At 53.5% G+C, this 16,863-nt stretch overlaps 18 non-coding genes across 18 annotated transcripts; all 18 read left to right on the plus strand.

Moving 5' to 3' along the window:
* The first annotated feature begins 452 nt into the window (after nt 1–452).
* Nucleotides 453–643, plus strand: LOC137066682 (U2 spliceosomal RNA). Its single transcript, XR_010902579.1, has one exon. It is a non-coding gene; the product is annotated as a U2 spliceosomal RNA (small nuclear RNA).
* A 468-nt stretch (nt 644–1,111) lies between these two features.
* LOC137067164 (U1 spliceosomal RNA) lies at nt 1,112–1,275 on the plus strand. Its single transcript, XR_010902980.1, has one exon. It is a non-coding gene; the product is annotated as a U1 spliceosomal RNA (small nuclear RNA).
* Nucleotides 1,276–2,308: 1,033 nt separating this feature from the next.
* LOC137066683 (U2 spliceosomal RNA) lies at nt 2,309–2,499 on the plus strand. The gene has a single exon (XR_010902580.1). It is a non-coding gene; the product is annotated as a U2 spliceosomal RNA (small nuclear RNA).
* A 468-nt stretch (nt 2,500–2,967) lies between these two features.
* Nucleotides 2,968–3,131, plus strand: LOC137067165 (U1 spliceosomal RNA). Its single transcript, XR_010902981.1, has one exon. It is a non-coding gene; the product is annotated as a U1 spliceosomal RNA (small nuclear RNA).
* A 1,033-nt stretch (nt 3,132–4,164) lies between these two features.
* On the plus strand, nt 4,165–4,355 carry LOC137066684 (U2 spliceosomal RNA). The gene has a single exon (XR_010902581.1). It is a non-coding gene; the product is annotated as a U2 spliceosomal RNA (small nuclear RNA).
* A 468-nt stretch (nt 4,356–4,823) lies between these two features.
* Nucleotides 4,824–4,987, plus strand: LOC137067167 (U1 spliceosomal RNA). Its single transcript, XR_010902982.1, has one exon. It is a non-coding gene; the product is annotated as a U1 spliceosomal RNA (small nuclear RNA).
* A 1,033-nt stretch (nt 4,988–6,020) lies between these two features.
* LOC137066685 (U2 spliceosomal RNA) lies at nt 6,021–6,211 on the plus strand. Its single transcript, XR_010902582.1, has one exon. It is a non-coding gene; the product is annotated as a U2 spliceosomal RNA (small nuclear RNA).
* Nucleotides 6,212–6,679: 468 nt separating this feature from the next.
* LOC137067168 (U1 spliceosomal RNA) lies at nt 6,680–6,843 on the plus strand. Its single transcript, XR_010902983.1, has one exon. It is a non-coding gene; the product is annotated as a U1 spliceosomal RNA (small nuclear RNA).
* A 1,033-nt stretch (nt 6,844–7,876) lies between these two features.
* On the plus strand, nt 7,877–8,067 carry LOC137066686 (U2 spliceosomal RNA). The gene has a single exon (XR_010902583.1). It is a non-coding gene; the product is annotated as a U2 spliceosomal RNA (small nuclear RNA).
* A 468-nt stretch (nt 8,068–8,535) lies between these two features.
* LOC137067169 (U1 spliceosomal RNA) lies at nt 8,536–8,699 on the plus strand. Its single transcript, XR_010902984.1, has one exon. It is a non-coding gene; the product is annotated as a U1 spliceosomal RNA (small nuclear RNA).
* Nucleotides 8,700–9,732: 1,033 nt separating this feature from the next.
* Nucleotides 9,733–9,923, plus strand: LOC137066687 (U2 spliceosomal RNA). The gene has a single exon (XR_010902584.1). It is a non-coding gene; the product is annotated as a U2 spliceosomal RNA (small nuclear RNA).
* A 468-nt stretch (nt 9,924–10,391) lies between these two features.
* LOC137067170 (U1 spliceosomal RNA) lies at nt 10,392–10,555 on the plus strand. Its single transcript, XR_010902985.1, has one exon. It is a non-coding gene; the product is annotated as a U1 spliceosomal RNA (small nuclear RNA).
* Nucleotides 10,556–11,583: 1,028 nt separating this feature from the next.
* On the plus strand, nt 11,584–11,774 carry LOC137066688 (U2 spliceosomal RNA). The gene has a single exon (XR_010902585.1). It is a non-coding gene; the product is annotated as a U2 spliceosomal RNA (small nuclear RNA).
* A 468-nt stretch (nt 11,775–12,242) lies between these two features.
* Nucleotides 12,243–12,406, plus strand: LOC137067171 (U1 spliceosomal RNA). Its single transcript, XR_010902986.1, has one exon. It is a non-coding gene; the product is annotated as a U1 spliceosomal RNA (small nuclear RNA).
* Nucleotides 12,407–13,439: 1,033 nt separating this feature from the next.
* Nucleotides 13,440–13,630, plus strand: LOC137066690 (U2 spliceosomal RNA). Its single transcript, XR_010902587.1, has one exon. It is a non-coding gene; the product is annotated as a U2 spliceosomal RNA (small nuclear RNA).
* Nucleotides 13,631–14,098: 468 nt separating this feature from the next.
* On the plus strand, nt 14,099–14,262 carry LOC137067172 (U1 spliceosomal RNA). The gene has a single exon (XR_010902987.1). It is a non-coding gene; the product is annotated as a U1 spliceosomal RNA (small nuclear RNA).
* A 1,033-nt stretch (nt 14,263–15,295) lies between these two features.
* On the plus strand, nt 15,296–15,486 carry LOC137066691 (U2 spliceosomal RNA). The gene has a single exon (XR_010902588.1). It is a non-coding gene; the product is annotated as a U2 spliceosomal RNA (small nuclear RNA).
* Nucleotides 15,487–15,954: 468 nt separating this feature from the next.
* On the plus strand, nt 15,955–16,118 carry LOC137067173 (U1 spliceosomal RNA). The gene has a single exon (XR_010902988.1). It is a non-coding gene; the product is annotated as a U1 spliceosomal RNA (small nuclear RNA).
* Nucleotides 16,119–16,863: the final 745 nt, after the last annotated feature.

Consider the following 16,863-nt stretch of genomic DNA (forward strand, 5'->3'; position numbering starts at 1 on the left):
TCCCACTTTTTTTCCGATCTGGACGGACAGTCAGACTCCAGAGAATCTTTCTGCACTGGTTTGGGCCAGATCGGGCAAAAGACCTAGGACTAGTGTGCAAAAGTAGGTTTTTCACAAAATCCCAAATACCCGAAAATTTCGCCAGCGCAACCTTCGAATCCGAGGCATGCGTCTCGCTCGGCTCGAGCCAAGGATTCCGATGATATAAGACACTTGGTTCTGCGGCGTGCGGTTTGGGAGCTACGAGCCATTTCGTACTTTCGGTGGCTGTAGCGCCACCGCCGGGCCCATCGGGGGGCCAGCCTTGGTGATGTTGTAGAGCGAGTGGCTAGTACCATCCCTCAAAGTTTCAGGTCTCTACGACGTACGGCCTTTGCCAACCCTCCCCCCCCTCACCGCTTCCCAGATGGGCGTCGCCTTTGCCGGCTCCCCTGCCGCTGCGTCATTGTGTCATCGCTTCTCGGCCTTTTGGCTAAGATCAAGTGTAGTATCTGTTCTTATCAGTTTAATATCTGATACGTCCCCTATCCGGGGACTGCATATTAAATTGATTTTTGGCACATGGAGCCGGAACCGGGGCTTGCTCCGTCCACTCCACGCATCGACCTGGTATTGCAGTGCCTCCAGGAACGGTGTGCTTCCCCTTTTTGGGGACTGCGAATTGTTGTGACTAATAGAAGAACCAACAACACCACTGGAATTTTGTCAGAGAATACAGAAATACGCAGGAAGCGCATACAGAATGACGATGAGGTGACCGTTGACGATGACCGTGCCACAGAGAAAGCAGCAAGCTGCGGTCATATGAGCATAGGGAAAAAAGAAGAACAAAAGCGTCGGTTGCCGGCCGGCTGACTCATCACCGTCACAGCACGTTTTTTGATGTCCCTCTTATTTGAGAGTCTTTACCAACGAGCTGATGAGTCGAATCGGGGGTTTGTGTTGGATGGATTAGGGACACCTGATTCAAATCAAGGTCAGGCACGCACGCACGCAGCAGTCAAGCAATGGAAGGTGCCCCGTCCTTCCTTTTCTTGGGGGAGGGGAAGGTCACCGTGTTTGAGGATGGCGAAGGGGGATAGGGCGCCTCTGCCTGGAGGCCAGGCAACTCATACTTACCTGGCAGGGGAGACACCATGATCAGGAAGGTGGTTCACCCAGGGCGAGGCTCGGCCATTGCACTCCGGTTGTGCTGACCCCTGCGAATTCCCCAAATGTGGGAATCTCGACTGCATAATTTATGGTAGTGGGGGACTGCGTTCGCGCTCTCCCCTGTACACACTGGTTAAAAGCAGATAGCGTGGAGGGAAAAAGCGTGCGGTTCTTGACGCTTGTGGCGCCGCCCACTGCCCCAAAGGGTGAAGTTGCACCAGTTTTGTTATGTTTCTGTCTCTTTCTGCTGTGTCAGCCAGTGACCCGGAGAGTTCAGAGAACTGAACTGCGTCTGTTTTCATCGAGGTTGTCGAAACCTGCGACCGGTTTGCCGAATGTGGTTTTTCCCACAAACTTTGATATTCAACGGACGAGTTGATTGACAGCAGTGGTCCCAAAGGCAAAGTTGTTCGGATGGAGGTTTTCTGTCGTATGGTACGACTGTCTCGTGCGCGTGCTGTGAAAAAGCACGCGACATACGTTCGCCTATAGCCGCTCTCATGTTGTTGCTTTTTCATTTTAAAGCGCCACTAGGTGGCCATTCACCGCGTCCTTTCTCGCCTGACCCCAGACTGAGCCCGTGCACGGGTGTACCGGCTTGGGTGAAATTGTCTCGTTCCGTCCAAGAGCTATAGCCGTTCTAGCAGACCCCGCCTCGCCCAGCCCGTAGGTTTCGGCCTGCCGCCGCCAAGCTGAATCGAAATTCCCACTTTTTTTCCGATCTGGACGGACAGTCAGACTCCAGAGAATCTTTCTGCACTGGTTTGGGCCAGATCGGGCAAAAGACCTAGGACTAGTGTGCAAAAGTAGGTTTTTCACAAAATCCCAAATACCCGAAAATTTCGCCAGCGCAACCTTCGAATCCGAGGCATGCGTCTCGCTCGGCTCGAGCCAAGGATTCCGATGATATAAGACACTTGGTTCTGCGGCGTGCGGTTTGGGAGCTACGAGCCATTTCGTACTTTCGGTGGCTGTAGCGCCACCGCCGGGCCCATCGGGGGGCCAGCCTTGGTGATGTTGTAGAGCGAGTGGCTAGTACCATCCCTCAAAGTTTCAGGTCTCTACGACGTACGGCCTTTGCCAACCCTCCCCCCCCTCACCGCTTCCCAGATGGGCGTCGCCTTTGCCGGCTCCCCTGCCGCTGCGTCATTGTGTCATCGCTTCTCGGCCTTTTGGCTAAGATCAAGTGTAGTATCTGTTCTTATCAGTTTAATATCTGATACGTCCCCTATCCGGGGACTGCATATTAAATTGATTTTTGGCACATGGAGCCGGAACCGGGGCTTGCTCCGTCCACTCCACGCATCGACCTGGTATTGCAGTGCCTCCAGGAACGGTGTGCTTCCCCTTTTTGGGGACTGCGAATTGTTGTGACTAATAGAAGAACCAACAACACCACTGGAATTTTGTCAGAGAATACAGAAATACGCAGGAAGCGCATACAGAATGACGATGAGGTGACCGTTGACGATGACCGTGCCACAGAGAAAGCAGCAAGCTGCGGTCATATGAGCATAGGGAAAAAAGAAGAACAAAAGCGTCGGTTGCCGGCCGGCTGACTCATCACCGTCACAGCACGTTTTTTGATGTCCCTCTTATTTGAGAGTCTTTACCAACGAGCTGATGAGTCGAATCGGGGGTTTGTGTTGGATGGATTAGGGACACCTGATTCAAATCAAGGTCAGGCACGCACGCACGCAGCAGTCAAGCAATGGAAGGTGCCCCGTCCTTCCTTTTCTTGGGGGAGGGGAAGGTCACCGTGTTTGAGGATGGCGAAGGGGGATAGGGCGCCTCTGCCTGGAGGCCAGGCAACTCATACTTACCTGGCAGGGGAGACACCATGATCAGGAAGGTGGTTCACCCAGGGCGAGGCTCGGCCATTGCACTCCGGTTGTGCTGACCCCTGCGAATTCCCCAAATGTGGGAATCTCGACTGCATAATTTATGGTAGTGGGGGACTGCGTTCGCGCTCTCCCCTGTACACACTGGTTAAAAGCAGATAGCGTGGAGGGAAAAAGCGTGCGGTTCTTGACGCTTGTGGCGCCGCCCACTGCCCCAAAGGGTGAAGTTGCACCAGTTTTGTTATGTTTCTGTCTCTTTCTGCTGTGTCAGCCAGTGACCCGGAGAGTTCAGAGAACTGAACTGCGTCTGTTTTCATCGAGGTTGTCGAAACCTGCGACCGGTTTGCCGAATGTGGTTTTTCCCACAAACTTTGATATTCAACGGACGAGTTGATTGACAGCAGTGGTCCCAAAGGCAAAGTTGTTCGGATGGAGGTTTTCTGTCGTATGGTACGACTGTCTCGTGCGCGTGCTGTGAAAAAGCACGCGACATACGTTCGCCTATAGCCGCTCTCATGTTGTTGCTTTTTCATTTTAAAGCGCCACTAGGTGGCCATTCACCGCGTCCTTTCTCGCCTGACCCCAGACTGAGCCCGTGCACGGGTGTACCGGCTTGGGTGAAATTGTCTCGTTCCGTCCAAGAGCTATAGCCGTTCTAGCAGACCCCGCCTCGCCCAGCCCGTAGGTTTCGGCCTGCCGCCGCCAAGCTGAATCGAAATTCCCACTTTTTTTCCGATCTGGACGGACAGTCAGACTCCAGAGAATCTTTCTGCACTGGTTTGGGCCAGATCGGGCAAAAGACCTAGGACTAGTGTGCAAAAGTAGGTTTTTCACAAAATCCCAAATACCCGAAAATTTCGCCAGCGCAACCTTCGAATCCGAGGCATGCGTCTCGCTCGGCTCGAGCCAAGGATTCCGATGATATAAGACACTTGGTTCTGCGGCGTGCGGTTTGGGAGCTACGAGCCATTTCGTACTTTCGGTGGCTGTAGCGCCACCGCCGGGCCCATCGGGGGGCCAGCCTTGGTGATGTTGTAGAGCGAGTGGCTAGTACCATCCCTCAAAGTTTCAGGTCTCTACGACGTACGGCCTTTGCCAACCCTCCCCCCCCTCACCGCTTCCCAGATGGGCGTCGCCTTTGCCGGCTCCCCTGCCGCTGCGTCATTGTGTCATCGCTTCTCGGCCTTTTGGCTAAGATCAAGTGTAGTATCTGTTCTTATCAGTTTAATATCTGATACGTCCCCTATCCGGGGACTGCATATTAAATTGATTTTTGGCACATGGAGCCGGAACCGGGGCTTGCTCCGTCCACTCCACGCATCGACCTGGTATTGCAGTGCCTCCAGGAACGGTGTGCTTCCCCTTTTTGGGGACTGCGAATTGTTGTGACTAATAGAAGAACCAACAACACCACTGGAATTTTGTCAGAGAATACAGAAATACGCAGGAAGCGCATACAGAATGACGATGAGGTGACCGTTGACGATGACCGTGCCACAGAGAAAGCAGCAAGCTGCGGTCATATGAGCATAGGGAAAAAAGAAGAACAAAAGCGTCGGTTGCCGGCCGGCTGACTCATCACCGTCACAGCACGTTTTTTGATGTCCCTCTTATTTGAGAGTCTTTACCAACGAGCTGATGAGTCGAATCGGGGGTTTGTGTTGGATGGATTAGGGACACCTGATTCAAATCAAGGTCAGGCACGCACGCACGCAGCAGTCAAGCAATGGAAGGTGCCCCGTCCTTCCTTTTCTTGGGGGAGGGGAAGGTCACCGTGTTTGAGGATGGCGAAGGGGGATAGGGCGCCTCTGCCTGGAGGCCAGGCAACTCATACTTACCTGGCAGGGGAGACACCATGATCAGGAAGGTGGTTCACCCAGGGCGAGGCTCGGCCATTGCACTCCGGTTGTGCTGACCCCTGCGAATTCCCCAAATGTGGGAATCTCGACTGCATAATTTATGGTAGTGGGGGACTGCGTTCGCGCTCTCCCCTGTACACACTGGTTAAAAGCAGATAGCGTGGAGGGAAAAAGCGTGCGGTTCTTGACGCTTGTGGCGCCGCCCACTGCCCCAAAGGGTGAAGTTGCACCAGTTTTGTTATGTTTCTGTCTCTTTCTGCTGTGTCAGCCAGTGACCCGGAGAGTTCAGAGAACTGAACTGCGTCTGTTTTCATCGAGGTTGTCGAAACCTGCGACCGGTTTGCCGAATGTGGTTTTTCCCACAAACTTTGATATTCAACGGACGAGTTGATTGACAGCAGTGGTCCCAAAGGCAAAGTTGTTCGGATGGAGGTTTTCTGTCGTATGGTACGACTGTCTCGTGCGCGTGCTGTGAAAAAGCACGCGACATACGTTCGCCTATAGCCGCTCTCATGTTGTTGCTTTTTCATTTTAAAGCGCCACTAGGTGGCCATTCACCGCGTCCTTTCTCGCCTGACCCCAGACTGAGCCCGTGCACGGGTGTACCGGCTTGGGTGAAATTGTCTCGTTCCGTCCAAGAGCTATAGCCGTTCTAGCAGACCCCGCCTCGCCCAGCCCGTAGGTTTCGGCCTGCCGCCGCCAAGCTGAATCGAAATTCCCACTTTTTTTCCGATCTGGACGGACAGTCAGACTCCAGAGAATCTTTCTGCACTGGTTTGGGCCAGATCGGGCAAAAGACCTAGGACTAGTGTGCAAAAGTAGGTTTTTCACAAAATCCCAAATACCCGAAAATTTCGCCAGCGCAACCTTCGAATCCGAGGCATGCGTCTCGCTCGGCTCGAGCCAAGGATTCCGATGATATAAGACACTTGGTTCTGCGGCGTGCGGTTTGGGAGCTACGAGCCATTTCGTACTTTCGGTGGCTGTAGCGCCACCGCCGGGCCCATCGGGGGGCCAGCCTTGGTGATGTTGTAGAGCGAGTGGCTAGTACCATCCCTCAAAGTTTCAGGTCTCTACGACGTACGGCCTTTGCCAACCCTCCCCCCCCTCACCGCTTCCCAGATGGGCGTCGCCTTTGCCGGCTCCCCTGCCGCTGCGTCATTGTGTCATCGCTTCTCGGCCTTTTGGCTAAGATCAAGTGTAGTATCTGTTCTTATCAGTTTAATATCTGATACGTCCCCTATCCGGGGACTGCATATTAAATTGATTTTTGGCACATGGAGCCGGAACCGGGGCTTGCTCCGTCCACTCCACGCATCGACCTGGTATTGCAGTGCCTCCAGGAACGGTGTGCTTCCCCTTTTTGGGGACTGCGAATTGTTGTGACTAATAGAAGAACCAACAACACCACTGGAATTTTGTCAGAGAATACAGAAATACGCAGGAAGCGCATACAGAATGATGATGAGGTGACCGTTGACGATGACGGTGCCACAGAGAAAGCAGCAAGCTGCGGTCATATGAGCATAGGGAAAAAAGAAGAACAAAAGCGTCGGTTGCCGGCCGGCTGACTCATCACCGTCACAGCACGTTTTTTGATGTCCCTCTTATTTGAGAGTCTTTACCAACGAGCTGATGAGTCGAATCGGGGGTTTGTGTTGGATGGATTAGGGACACCTGATTCAAATCAAGGTCAGGCACGCACGCACGCAGCAGTCAAGCAATGGAAGGTGCCCCGTCCTTCCTTTTCTTGGGGGAGGGGAAGGTCACCGTGTTTGAGGATGGCGAAGGGGGATAGGGCGCCTCTGCCTGGAGGCCAGGCAACTCATACTTACCTGGCAGGGGAGACACCATGATCAGGAAGGTGGTTCACCCAGGGCGAGGCTCGGCCATTGCACTCCGGTTGTGCTGACCCCTGCGAATTCCCCAAATGTGGGAATCTCGACTGCATAATTTATGGTAGTGGGGGACTGCGTTCGCGCTCTCCCCTGTACACACTGGTTAAAAGCAGATAGCGTGGAGGGAAAAAGCGTGCGGTTCTTGACGCTTGTGGCGCCGCCCACTGCCCCAAAGGGTGAAGTTGCACCAGTTTTGTTATGTTTCTGTCTCTTTCTGCTGTGTCAGCCAGTGACCCGGAGAGTTCAGAGAACTGAACTGCGTCTGTTTTCATCGAGGTTGTCGAAACCTGCGACCGGTTTGCCGAATGTGGTTTTTCCCACAAACTTTGATATTCAACGGACGAGTTGATTGACAGCAGTGGTCCCAAAGGCAAAGTTGTTCGGATGGAGGTTTTCTGTCGTATGGTACGACTGTCTCGTGCGCGTGCTGTGAAAAAGCACGCGACATACGTTCGCCTATAGCCGCTCTCATGTTGTTGCTTTTTCATTTTAAAGCGCCACTAGGTGGCCATTCACCGCGTCCTTTCTCGCCTGACCCCAGACTGAGCCCGTGCACGGGTGTACCGGCTTGGGTGAAATTGTCTCGTTCCGTCCAAGAGCTATAGCCGTTCTAGCAGACCCCGCCTCGCCCAGCCCGTAGGTTTCGGCCTGCCGCCGCCAAGCTGAATCGAAATTCCCACTTTTTTTCCGATCTGGACGGACAGTCAGACTCCAGAGAATCTTTCTGCACTGGTTTGGGCCAGATCGGGCAAAAGACCTAGGACTAGTGTGCAAAAGTAGGTTTTTCACAAAATCCCAAATACCCGAAAATTTCGCCAGCGCAACCTTCGAATCCGAGGCATGCGTCTCGCTCGGCTCGAGCCAAGGATTCCGATGATATAAGACACTTGGTTCTGCGGCGTGCGGTTTGGGAGCTACGAGCCATTTCGTACTTTCGGTGGCTGTAGCGCCACCGCCGGGCCCATCGGGGGGCCAGCCTTGGTGATGTTGTAGAGCGAGTGGCTAGTACCATCCCTCAAAGTTTCAGGTCTCTACGACGTACGGCCTTTGCCAACCCTCCCCCCCCTCACCGCTTCCCAGATGGGCGTCGCCTTTGCCGGCTCCCCTGCCGCTGCGTCATTGTGTCATCGCTTCTCGGCCTTTTGGCTAAGATCAAGTGTAGTATCTGTTCTTATCAGTTTAATATCTGATACGTCCCCTATCCGGGGACTGCATATTAAATTGATTTTTGGCACATGGAGCCGGAACCGGGGCTTGCTCCGTCCACTCCACGCATCGACCTGGTATTGCAGTGCCTCCAGGAACGGTGTGCTTCCCCTTTTTGGGGACTGCGAATTGTTGTGACTAATAGAAGAACCAACAACACCACTGGAATTTTGTCAGAGAATACAGAAATACGCAGGAAGCGCATACAGAATGACGATGAGGTGACCGTTGACGATGACCGTGCCACAGAGAAAGCAGCAAGCTGCGGTCATATGAGCATAGGGAAAAAAGAAGAACAAAAGCGTCGGTTGCCGGCCGGCTGACTCATCACCGTCACAGCACGTTTTTTGATGTCCCTCTTATTTGAGAGTCTTTACCAACGAGCTGATGAGTCGAATCGGGGGTTTGTGTTGGATGGATTAGGGACACCTGATTCAAATCAAGGTCAGGCACGCACGCACGCAGCAGTCAAGCAATGGAAGGTGCCCCGTCCTTCCTTTTCTTGGGGGAGGGGAAGGTCACCGTGTTTGAGGATGGCGAAGGGGGATAGGGCGCCTCTGCCTGGAGGCCAGGCAACTCATACTTACCTGGCAGGGGAGACACCATGATCAGGAAGGTGGTTCACCCAGGGCGAGGCTCGGCCATTGCACTCCGGTTGTGCTGACCCCTGCGAATTCCCCAAATGTGGGAATCTCGACTGCATAATTTATGGTAGTGGGGGACTGCGTTCGCGCTCTCCCCTGTACACACTGGTTAAAAGCAGATAGCGTGGAGGGAAAAAGCGTGCGGTTCTTGACGCTTGTGGCGCCGCCCACTGCCCCAAAGGGTGAAGTTGCACCAGTTTTGTTATGTTTCTGTCTCTTTCTGCTGTGTCAGCCAGTGACCCGGAGAGTTCAGAGAACTGAACTGCGTCTGTTTTCATCGAGGTTGTCGAAACCTGCGACCGGTTTGCCGAATGTGGTTTTTCCCACAAACTTTGATATTCAACGGACGAGTTGATTGACAGCAGTGGTCCCAAAGGCAAAGTTGTTCGGATGGAGGTTTTCTGTCGTATGGTACGACTGTCTCGTGCGCGTGCTGTGAAAAAGCACGCGACATACGTTCGCCTATAGCCGCTCTCATGTTGTTGCTTTTTCATTTTAAAGCGCCACTAGGTGGCCATTCACCGCGTCCTTTCTCGCCTGACCCCAGACTGAGCCCGTGCACGGGTGTACCGGCTTGGGTGAAATTGTCTCGTTCCGTCCAAGAGCTATAGCCGTTCTAGCAGACCCCGCCTCGCCCAGCCCGTAGGTTTCGGCCTGCCGCCGCCAAGCTGAATCGAAATTCCCACTTTTTTTCCGATCTGGACGGACAGTCAGACTCCAGAGAATCTTTCTGCACTGGTTTGGGCCAGATCGGGCAAAAGACCTAGGACTAGTGTGCAAAAGTAGGTTTTTCACAAAATCCCAAATACCCGAAAATTTCGCCAGCGCAACCTTCGAATCCGAGGCATGCGTCTCGCTCGGCTCGAGCCAAGGATTCCGATGATATAAGACACTTGGTTCTGCGGCGTGCGGTTTGGGAGCTACGAGCCATTTCGTACTTTCGGTGGCTGTAGCGCCACCGCCGGGCCCATCGGGGGGCCAGCCTTGGTGATGTTGTAGAGCGAGTGGCTAGTACCATCCCTCAAAGTTTCAGGTCTCTACGACGTACGGCCTTTGCCAACCCTCCCCCCCCTCACCGCTTCCCAGATGGGCGTCGCCTTTGCCGGCTCCCCTGCCGCTGCGTCATTGTGTCATCGCTTCTCGGCCTTTTGGCTAAGATCAAGTGTAGTATCTGTTCTTATCAGTTTAATATCTGATACGTCCCCTATCCGGGGACTGCATATTAAATTGATTTTTGGCACATGGAGCCGGAACCGGGGCTTGCTCCGTCCACTCCACGCATCGACCTGGTATTGCAGTGCCTCCAGGAACGGTGTGCTTCCCCTTTTTGGGGACTGCGAATTGTTGTGACTAATAGAAGAACCAACAACACCACTGGAATTTTGTCAGAGAATACAGAAATACGCAGGAAGCGCATACAGAATGACGATGAGGTGACCGTTGACGATGACCGTGCCACAGAGAAAGCAGCAAGCTGCGGTCATATGAGCATAGGGAAAAAAGAAGAACAAAAGCGTCGGTTGCCGGCCGGCTGACTCATCACCGTCACAGCACGTTTTTTGATGTCCCTCTTATTTGAGAGTCTTTACCAACGAGCTGATGAGTCGAATCAGGGGTTTGTGTTGGATGGATTAGGGACACCTGATTCAAATCAAGGTCAGGCACGCACGCACGCAGCAGTCAAGCAATGGAAGGTGCCCCGTCCTTCCTTTTCTTGGGGGAGGGGAAGGTCACCGTGTTTGAGGATGGCGAAGGGGGATAGGGCGCCTCTGCCTGGAGGCCAGGCAACTCATACTTACCTGGCAGGGGAGACACCATGATCAGGAAGGTGGTTCACCCAGGGCGAGGCTCGGCCATTGCACTCCGGTTGTGCTGACCCCTGCGAATTCCCCAAATGTGGGAATCTCGACTGCATAATTTATGGTAGTGGGGGACTGCGTTCGCGCTCTCCCCTGTACACACTGGTTAAAAGCAGATAGCGTGGAGGGAAAAAGCGTGCGGTTCTTGACGCTTGTGGCGCCGCCCACTGCCCCAAAGGGTGAAGTTGCACCAGTTTTGTTATGTTTCTGTCTCTTTCTGCTGTGTCAGCCAGTGACCCGGAGAGTTCAGAGAACTGAACTGCGTCTGTTTTCATCGAGGTTGTCGAAACCTGCGACCGGTTTGCCGAATGTGGTTTTTCCCACAAACTTTGATATTCAACGGACGAGTTGATTGACAGCAGTGGTCCCAAAGGCAAAGTTGTTCGGATGGAGGTTTTCTGTCGTATGGTACGACTGTCTCGTGCGCGTGCTGTGAAAAAGCACGCGACATACGTTCGCCTATAGCCGCTCTCATGTTGTTGCTTTTTCATTTTAAAGCGCCACTAGGTGGCCATTCACCGCGTCCTTTCTCGCCTGACCCCAGACTGAGCCCGTGCACGGGTGTACCGGCTTGGGTGAAATTGTCTCGTTCCGTCCAAGAGCTATAGCCGTTCTAGCAGACCCCGCCCAGCCCGTAGGTTTCGGCCTGCCGCCGCCAAGCTGAATCGAAATTCCCACTTTTTTTCCGATCTGGACGGACAGTCAGACTCCAGAGAATCTTTCTGCACTGGTTTGGGCCAGATCGGGCAAAAGACCTAGGACTAGTGTGCAAAAGTAGGTTTTTCACAAAATCCCAAATACCCGAAAATTTCGCCAGCGCAACCTTCGAATCCGAGGCATGCGTCTCGCTCGGCTCGAGCCAAGGATTCCGATGATATAAGACACTTGGTTCTGCGGCGTGCGGTTTGGGAGCTACGAGCCATTTCGTACTTTCGGTGGCTGTAGCGCCACCGCCGGGCCCATCGGGGGGCCAGCCTTGGTGATGTTGTAGAGCGAGTGGCTAGTACCATCCCTCAAAGTTTCAGGTCTCTACGACGTACGGCCTTTGCCAACCCTCCCCCCCCTCACCGCTTCCCAGATGGGCGTCGCCTTTGCCGGCTCCCCTGCCGCTGCGTCATTGTGTCATCGCTTCTCGGCCTTTTGGCTAAGATCAAGTGTAGTATCTGTTCTTATCAGTTTAATATCTGATACGTCCCCTATCCGGGGACTGCATATTAAATTGATTTTTGGCACATGGAGCCGGAACCGGGGCTTGCTCCGTCCACTCCACGCATCGACCTGGTATTGCAGTGCCTCCAGGAACGGTGTGCTTCCCCTTTTTGGGGACTGCGAATTGTTGTGACTAATAGAAGAACCAACAACACCACTGGAATTTTGTCAGAGAATACAGAAATACGCAGGAAGCGCATACAGAATGATGATGAGGTGACCGTTGACGATGACGGTGCCACAGAGAAAGCAGCAAGCTGCGGTCATATGAGCATAGGGAAAAAAGAAGAACAAAAGCGTCGGTTGCCGGCCGGCTGACTCATCACCGTCACAGCACGTTTTTTGATGTCCCTCTTATTTGAGAGTCTTTACCAACGAGCTGATGAGTCGAATCGGGGGTTTGTGTTGGATGGATTAGGGACACCTGATTCAAATCAAGGTCAGGCACGCACGCACGCAGCAGTCAAGCAATGGAAGGTGCCCCGTCCTTCCTTTTCTTGGGGGAGGGGAAGGTCACCGTGTTTGAGGATGGCGAAGGGGGATAGGGCGCCTCTGCCTGGAGGCCAGGCAACTCATACTTACCTGGCAGGGGAGACACCATGATCAGGAAGGTGGTTCACCCAGGGCGAGGCTCGGCCATTGCACTCCGGTTGTGCTGACCCCTGCGAATTCCCCAAATGTGGGAATCTCGACTGCATAATTTATGGTAGTGGGGGACTGCGTTCGCGCTCTCCCCTGTACACACTGGTTAAAAGCAGATAGCGTGGAGGGAAAAAGCGTGCGGTTCTTGACGCTTGTGGCGCCGCCCACTGCCCCAAAGGGTGAAGTTGCACCAGTTTTGTTATGTTTCTGTCTCTTTCTGCTGTGTCAGCCAGTGACCCGGAGAGTTCAGAGAACTGAACTGCGTCTGTTTTCATCGAGGTTGTCGAAACCTGCGACCGGTTTGCCGAATGTGGTTTTTCCCACAAACTTTGATATTCAACGGACGAGTTGATTGACAGCAGTGGTCCCAAAGGCAAAGTTGTTCGGATGGAGGTTTTCTGTCGTATGGTACGACTGTCTCGTGCGCGTGCTGTGAAAAAGCACGCGACATACGTTCGCCTATAGCCGCTCTCATGTTGTTGCTTTTTCATTTTAAAGCGCCACTAGGTGGCCATTCACCGCGTCCTTTCTCGCCTGACCCCAGACTGAGCCCGTGCACGGGTGTACCGGCTTGGGTGAAATTGTCTCGTTCCGTCCAAGAGCTATAGCCGTTCTAGCAGACCCCGCCTCGCCCAGCCCGTAGGTTTCGGCCTGCCGCCGCCAAGCTGAATCGAAATTCCCACTTTTTTTCCGATCTGGACGGACAGTCAGACTCCAGAGAATCTTTCTGCACTGGTTTGGGCCAGATCGGGCAAAAGACCTAGGACTAGTGTGCAAAAGTAGGTTTTTCACAAAATCCCAAATACCCGAAAATTTCGCCAGCGCAACCTTCGAATCCGAGGCATGCGTCTCGCTCGGCTCGAGCCAAGGATTCCGATGATATAAGACACTTGGTTCTGCGGCGTGCGGTTTGGGAGCTACGAGCCATTTCGTACTTTCGGTGGCTGTAGCGCCACCGCCGGGCCCATCGGGGGGCCAGCCTTGGTGATGTTGTAGAGCGAGTGGCTAGTACCATCCCTCAAAGTTTCAGGTCTCTACGACGTACGGCCTTTGCCAACCCTCCCCCCCCTCACCGCTTCCCAGATGGGCGTCGCCTTTGCCGGCTCCCCTGCCGCTGCGTCATTGTGTCATCGCTTCTCGGCCTTTTGGCTAAGATCAAGTGTAGTATCTGTTCTTATCAGTTTAATATCTGATACGTCCCCTATCCGGGGACTGCATATTAAATTGATTTTTGGCACATGGAGCCGGAACCGGGGCTTGCTCCGTCCACTCCACGCATCGACCTGGTATTGCAGTGCCTCCAGGAACGGTGTGCTTCCCCTTTTTGGGGACTGCGAATTGTTGTGACTAATAGAAGAACCAACAACACCACTGGAATTTTGTCAGAGAATACAGAAATACGCAGGAAGCGCATACAGAATGACGATGAGGTGACCGTTGACGATGACCGTGCCACAGAGAAAGCAGCAAGCTGCGGTCATATGAGCATAGGGAAAAAAGAAGAACAAAAGCGTCGGTTGCCGGCCGGCTGACTCATCACCGTCACAGCACGTTTTTTGATGTCCCTCTTATTTGAGAGTCTTTACCAACGAGCTGATGAGTCGAATCAGGGGTTTGTGTTGGATGGATTAGGGACACCTGATTCAAATCAAGGTCAGGCACGCACGCACGCAGCAGTCAAGCAATGGAAGGTGCCCCGTCCTTCCTTTTCTTGGGGGAGGGGAAGGTCACCGTGTTTGAGGATGGCGAAGGGGGATAGGGCGCCTCTGCCTGGAGGCCAGGCAACTCATACTTACCTGGCAGGGGAGACACCATGATCAGGAAGGTGGTTCACCCAGGGCGAGGCTCGGCCATTGCACTCCGGTTGTGCTGACCCCTGCGAATTCCCCAAATGTGGGAATCTCGACTGCATAATTTATGGTAGTGGGGGACTGCGTTCGCGCTCTCCCCTGTACACACTGGTTAAAAGCAGATAGCGTGGAGGGAAAAAGCGTGCGGTTCTTGACGCTTGTGGCGCCGCCCACTGCCCCAAAGGGTGAAGTTGCACCAGTTTTGTTATGTTTCTGTCTCTTTCTGCTGTGTCAGCCAGTGACCCGGAGAGTTCAGAGAACTGAACTGCGTCTGTTTTCATCGAGGTTGTCGAAACCTGCGACCGGTTTGCCGAATGTGGTTTTTCCCACAAACTTTGATATTCAACGGACGAGTTGATTGACAGCAGTGGTCCCAAAGGCAAAGTTGTTCGGATGGAGGTTTTCTGTCGTATGGTACGACTGTCTCGTGCGCGTGCTGTGAAAAAGCACGCGACATACGTTCGCCTATAGCCGCTCTCATGTTGTTGCTTTTTCATTTTAAAGCGCCACTAGGTGGCCATTCACCGCGTCCTTTCTCGCCTGACCCCAGACTGAGCCCGTGCACGGGTGTACCGGCTTGGGTGAAATTGTCTCGTTCCGTCCAAGAGCTATAGCCGTTCTAGCAGACCCCGCCTCGCCCAGCCCGTAGGTTTCGGCCTGCCGCCGCCAAGCTGAATCGAAATTCCCACTTTTTTTCCGATCTGGACGGACAGTCAGACTCCAGAGAATCTTTCTGCACTGGTTTGGGCCAGATCGGGCAAAAGACCTAGGACTAGTGTGCAAAAGTAGGTTTTTCACAAAATCCCAAATACCCGAAAATTTCGCCAGCGCAACCTTCGAATCCGAGGCATGCGTCTCGCTCGGCTCGAGCCAAGGATTCCGATGATATAAGACACTTGGTTCTGCGGCGTGCGGTTTGGGAGCTACGAGCCATTTCGTACTTTCGGTGGCTGTAGCGCCACCGCCGGGCCCATCGGGGGGCCAGCCTTGGTGATGTTGTAGAGCGAGTGGCTAGTACCATCCCTCAAAGTTTCAGGTCTCTACGACGTACGGCCTTTGCCAACCCTCCCCCCCCTCACCGCTTCCCAGATGGGCGTCGCCTTTGCCGGCTCCCCTGCCGCTGCGTCATTGTGTCATCGCTTCTCGGCCTTTTGGCTAAGATCAAGTGTAGTATCTGTTCTTATCAGTTTAATATCTGATACGTCCCCTATCCGGGGACTGCATATTAAATTGATTTTTGGCACATGGAGCCGGAACCGGGGCTTGCTCCGTCCACTCCACGCATCGACCTGGTATTGCAGTGCCTCCAGGAACGGTGTGCTTCCCCTTTTTGGGGACTGCGAATTGTTGTGACTAATAGAAGAACCAACAACACCACTGGAATTTTGTCAGAGAATACAGAAATACGCAGGAAGCGCATACAGAATGACGATGAGGTGACCGTTGACGATGACCGTGCCACAGAGAAAGCAGCAAGCTGCGGTCATATGAGCATAGGGAAAAAAGAAGAACAAAAGCGTCGGTTGCCGGCCGGCTGACTCATCACCGTCACAGCACGTTTTTTGATGTCCCTCTTATTTGAGAGTCTTTACCAACGAGCTGATGAGTCGAATCAGGGGTTTGTGTTGGATGGATTAGGGACACCTGATTCAAATCAAGGTCAGGCACGCACGCACGCAGCAGTCAAGCAATGGAAGGTGCCCCGTCCTTCCTTTTCTTGGGGGAGGGGAAGGTCACCGTGTTTGAGGATGGCGAAGGGGGATAGGGCGCCTCTGCCTGGAGGCCAGGCAACTCATACTTACCTGGCAGGGGAGACACCATGATCAGGAAGGTGGTTCACCCAGGGCGAGGCTCGGCCATTGCACTCCGGTTGTGCTGACCCCTGCGAATTCCCCAAATGTGGGAATCTCGACTGCATAATTTATGGTAGTGGGGGACTGCGTTCGCGCTCTCCCCTGTACACACTGGTTAAAAGCAGATAGCGTGGAGGGAAAAAGCGTGCGGTTCTTGACGCTTGTGGCGCCGCCCACTGCCCCAAAGGGTGAAGTTGCACCAGTTTTGTTATGTTTCTGTCTCTTTCTGCTGTGTCAGCCAGTGACCCGGAGAGTTCAGAGAACTGAACTGCGTCTGTTTTCATCGAGGTTGTCGAAACCTGCGACCGGTTTGCCGAATGTGGTTTTTCCCACAAACTTTGATATTCAACGGACGAGTTGATTGACAGCAGTGGTCCCAAAGGCAAAGTTGTTCGGATGGAGGTTTTCTGTCGTATGGTACGACTGTCTCGTGCGCGTGCTGTGAAAAAGCACGCGACATACGTTCGCCTATAGCCGCTCTCATGTTGTTGCTTTTTCATTTTAAAGCGCCACTAGGTGGCCATTCACCGCGTCCTTTCTCGCCTGACCCCAGACTGAGCCCGTGCACGGGTGTACCGGCTTGGGTGAAATTGTCTCGTTCCGTCCAAGAGCTATAGCCGTTCTAGCAGACCCCGCCTCGCCCAGCCCGTAGGTTTCGGCCTGCCGCCGCCAAGCTGAATCGAAATTCCCACTTTTTTTCCGATCTGGACGGACAGTCAGACTCCAGAGAATCTTTCTGCACTGGTTTGGGCCAGATCGGGCAAAAGACCTAGGACTAGTGTGCAAAAGTAGGTTTTTCACAAAATCCCAAATACCCGAAAATTTCGCCAGCGCAACCTTCGAATCCGAG

Source organism: Pseudorasbora parva, unplaced genomic scaffold, assembly GCF_024679245.1.
Source record: "Pseudorasbora parva isolate DD20220531a unplaced genomic scaffold, ASM2467924v1 scaffold_33, whole genome shotgun sequence".
Taxonomy (NCBI): Eukaryota; Metazoa; Chordata; class Actinopteri; order Cypriniformes; family Gobionidae; genus Pseudorasbora; species Pseudorasbora parva.